Source organism: Marmota marmota, unplaced genomic scaffold (genome assembly GCF_001458135.2).
Source record: "Marmota marmota marmota unplaced genomic scaffold, marMar, whole genome shotgun sequence".
Lineage (NCBI taxonomy): Eukaryota > Metazoa > Chordata > Mammalia > Rodentia > Sciuridae > Marmota > Marmota marmota.
Genome location: NW_025999842.1, coordinates 9,827,518 through 9,831,718, shown reverse-complemented (window position 1 = coordinate 9,831,718; position 4,201 = coordinate 9,827,518). Strand labels below are relative to the sequence as shown.

Here is a 4,201-nt window from a genome sequence, read left to right as displayed (position 1 = left end):
GAGGAAGAGGAGGAGGAGGAGCGGGAGGAGGAGGAGGAAGAGGAGGAGGAGAGGGAGAAGAAGAAGAATAAGAAATATTTGGATATGCAATGTTTTAGCCTTTTTAATTATGGAGTGTTGATGACTAGTTTATAAATTTAATCCAGGGGGAACAAAAGCTTTGTTACCCTGTTTTCTCACCCTCATTACTTGCACCATGTGCTTGTTTATTATCTGTTAGAACATACTCCTCATATGGTTTGAAATGAAAGGATGATCCATCTCCTCATTACCGACCCTCTGCTTGGTGACGAAAAACAAAATGAAACATATGAACAAAGGAAAAATGCCTTCCTGTCATTTCTCAGCCTTCTCTGCCGCTGCTCAGCTGGGATGTTAAAGATTGAGGTTTAATGAAAGAAGGTGAGAAGGTGAAGAAAAAGAGAGAGAGAGAAAAAAGCCCTAATGAGCATGTGTTTAGTTGTATGGAAAGATCACTGAGGAGCAGGAGTGATTTTCTTTATGCCTAATATAACACAGTGTCCCCCAAGGTCAAAGAAGTGCCTTGTCCTTCCTTTCTCACCTCATTCCTTCATTTCCCATCCTGGCAACCAGCTTCTCCACTTGAAGACAGCTTCATGAAGTTTAATTTCTAACGGTGAAGTGAAAAAGACTCTCCTCTTTCATCACCGGCTTGGGGTTCTTAACAAGCATGCAGGGATGGAGTGGGAGATTTAGTAGGTTGCTTGTGTCACTGGTGGAGCATCCTCAGAGCGGGCATTTGAGACCTCATGCTGTGCTGACAGAGCCCAGGTGGTCTGCAGATGCAGACACAGGGACACTTACCCTTCAGAGGAAGAATGAAGAAGCCAATTCCCATGGAGCAAGGCACAACCACTGCAAACACAAATGCTTTATGGTTTTAAAAGAGAGCTAATAACAGCTGTTGGAAATTCCAGAGCAATGCTTGGAATTAAAGTAAAATCGTGTCGTTGAAATATCATTCCAAAAATGTCATTCATCAGTGAGCATTTCATCCTGATGGTGTGAGCATCCCATTGAAAATGTCTAATTCAACATGAGGGCCAAACTTGGGCCAAAACCCCAAAACTCTAAAGGAGAATGATGTTTTTTACTTCACCAGTTCGTAAGCCAGGGGATCATTACTCACCTCTTTGGGGAGTGAGAGAGAGGCACGGCACCATAACAAGTAAAACAAGAAACCTTGAAGGGCTCTTTTTGGATCAACAGCTATCTCACGGAGGCAGATGCTCTTCTAACGTTCTCTGTCCAGTATAACTACAAACATACTGGCAGTCATGAATTGATATCTTTCTTTGAAGTTGAAATATGCAGTCTTAACTGTGCTCTCGTTCTCTATATTTCACTGAGTGAACAACCTAAATTACACAGAACGGCAGTAATTGGCTCATCATAGTCCTGTTCTAATTTTAAAAGGATAAAGATCTGAAAATCCGGACAGCCTAGCATGAAGGAACTAATAAAGCCTGTTAAGGGGCTGCCAGGGTCTTTTCCCACAAAGTCATGGGTTCAAATTCAGCCTAGGTTTGTAGTGACCAAGGACCATTTTAACATTTTGTGTAAAATTTATGTGTCCTTAACATAATGTTCCCAATAGGGATGCTGACAGCTTGCATTTGTCATTCTTACTGATTCTCTCAAAAGTAACTGTAGATGGCCAGACACATGTGGAAAATAAATCATTTCCTTTCATAGAAAGGTGATACTTGCAAAATGTGAAGTCCATAGTACTAAAGAGCATCTTGCCTTCATGCTGTCTGCTGCCTACTCCTCTTCCAGCTCCCCCAGCTCCAAGAGAAAAGTACAGAAGTTCTTCAACTATCAATTTAATATCTGATGAGCCTAGAACAGGTGAAATTCAAAAGCACCAGAACAGTATTTTCCAAACAACTTAAATCTCCCATTTTTAATAAAACATTCACTTATGGTGATAAAATGCCAGGTCACAAGCCAAATTTTGACTCCTTTACTGAGCATTATTCTTAGGCTCTAAATGGAAACTCAGTACAATTCTCCAGCTGTCAGACTCCAGTCTTACTCCAATTTCTGTCAACAGAATAACAAGCTAAATAGTTATCGCTACTAGAGTTACTCCTTGATCAGATAATTAATGATTGACTTAGTCCACCAGTCATTTCAGCCAATCAACGAACAGACTTTCAGGTAGTCAGATCCAAGATTTCTGCTTGGAATTTCTTTGGATTCAGTGGGGGAAAAAATGCCCTCACTATTGGTCGCTATAAAGTGTCTCTATTAGGAATGATAATCAGATTGTTCCTCTTTATTAAAAAGCAAAAGTTGGTGTTGGATGAGTTGAGATATGAGATTTCCAAGGAATACCTTCCACAGGTTGTAAATGGTTCTCACTTTCAGATATGATGTTGACCAGCAAGAGGGTATATTACTGTGGGAGAATGTCCTAAGGGGCACTACCAGGGCAGTCAGTGTTGTGTATCTAAGTGCTGTTAGACAGCTGTGCCTCTCCAAGTGCATACACAGCTCAGCTATGTAGGTGGGAAATCCAGCATCCATGTGAAATCCTGTTACTGGAAAGCTGGAGGAACCCAGCACCTCCAGCTTATTCTGAGACTGAAAGATGTCTCTGTCACAGCGAGAGCCAGTTGACTAGATCCTTTCTTTTAACCACCAGTCCGTTGTTTGAACCTGTACTGCCAAGCAGTGGAGGGATTTTGCAGTTATTTCTTGTCAAGACTCTTGGGAAGTCACAAAAATTCGCAAATGTTTCCTTCTGCCAGGGGTTTGAGGTGAGGGTAAAAACAACCAAAAGAAAAAAAAAAAGTCAAATAATGTTGATGCTTCCTTCCCCTCCCTTTAAATCTCCAGAAAGTTGTCTCTGTGCTGGGGTGGGTTAGAGATGACAGAGTAGAGTCTGTCCCTAAATTAGCAGCAGGTTTAAGGTCCATCAGGAATTCCACACGTATCCACCCATCTCTCAAACATTTGTCTACATATTGATGGGTCCCTCAGATCTTTATTTGTAAATGGTATTCCTTCTAACTACTTAGTAGAACTTGATCTTTCAGCTATGGACCCTCACAAATGGACAGTTCTCCAAAAGGCACATGGGAAATACGTTTTCTAACCTAAAGCAATCCAGGGGGATTTTCAGAGACAGAACTAGAGTTGTGCAAAAAAAGCCTTTCTAGCCTTGGCCTGTTGTTTCCAAAGCGATTTCAGCCTTCCTTCCTTGAACCACCCAGTCTGCTGCTTCCTGTCCACCAATGTTCCTTCTTTCCTTGAGAGGCTCGATTCTTGTCACGTAGTCCAAGATATGGGCCCAGACACGTTATCATTGCTGTTGGACTCTGGGTTGGGGTAGGACAGTGGAGGTCGCTCTTTTTTAAGAGTGCGGTGAGGGATGCCCTCTGGGCTAGACTTCTTTGCAAGATGTCATAAGATGAACGCGCCGCGAATAGGAGAACAGGAAACCGAACCAACTGCCCTTGGCAGGGCCCCTGGGGCCGAAGTGAAGTGGCTCCATCAGGTGGAAACCGCGCAGTTCTGTCTTACCCAACTTACGAGAGATCAAGATATCTAAATAAGCACGGCCGCGGCCGCCACAACCCTGTCCGAGACCCGGGAAGGGGGAGGAGAAGCGCCGATCTCGGCTGAAGCCGCGGCTGGGGTTTGTTTGTAGGTTCGCAATTCACCATGATAAATGTAAAGACCAATTAAGGTTTGATCCGTGCACACGGGAGGCAGACGGCGGCTGATAGTGGAACCAATTAACGAGCATGTCCCCTAATTTCTGCCGCGGCCGCCGGGCGCACCGCGGATCCCCAGGCGCCCGTGACGGCCACCCCCGAACCCCGAGAGGCTCCCCTGCCAGGCCCTGGAGGGGTGCGTCCTCCTCCAGCAAGAAGGTGCGAGGAGTGGGGCCCCGGGTGGCTGGGGAGGGGGCGCACCGGGCAGGGAGGCGCGGAGCCAGCCGCCTACGGAGCCCAACTGTTTGCAGCCGGGGACTGGCGGGTGGGGCACGCCGGAGTGGTCGCGCTGGGGGGCGGCGGGGGGTGCAGAAGGCGCCCAGCGCGAAACCAGGCGGTGTTCCGGGAGCGGAGGACAGGTTGCCCCGCAGCCGCAGCCAGGTAGCAAACGGCTCGGGGGCTGTGCGGCGCGGTCCCAAGGCTTGGCTTATCCCCGGGCCCGGCTCGCTGCGGCC

The 4,201-nt window shown here is 46.5% G+C and overlaps 1 protein-coding gene across 2 annotated transcripts in view; it reads left to right on the top strand.

Moving 5' to 3' along the window:
• Nucleotides 1-3,622: 3,622 nt before the first annotated feature.
• The window catches only part of Cnr1 (cannabinoid receptor 1), a 26,840-nt gene continuing 26,261 nt past the window's right edge, over nucleotides 3,623-4,201 (top strand). The window contains exon 1 of one of the 2 annotated variants that reach the window (XM_048807329.1): nucleotides 3,623-3,905. The gene's annotated coding sequence lies outside the window, so the exon portion shown is untranslated. Of the gene's footprint in view, nucleotides 3,906-4,066; nucleotides 4,128-4,201 lie in introns of those variants that run through there. The other variant, XM_048807380.1, reaches the window with a different exon arrangement.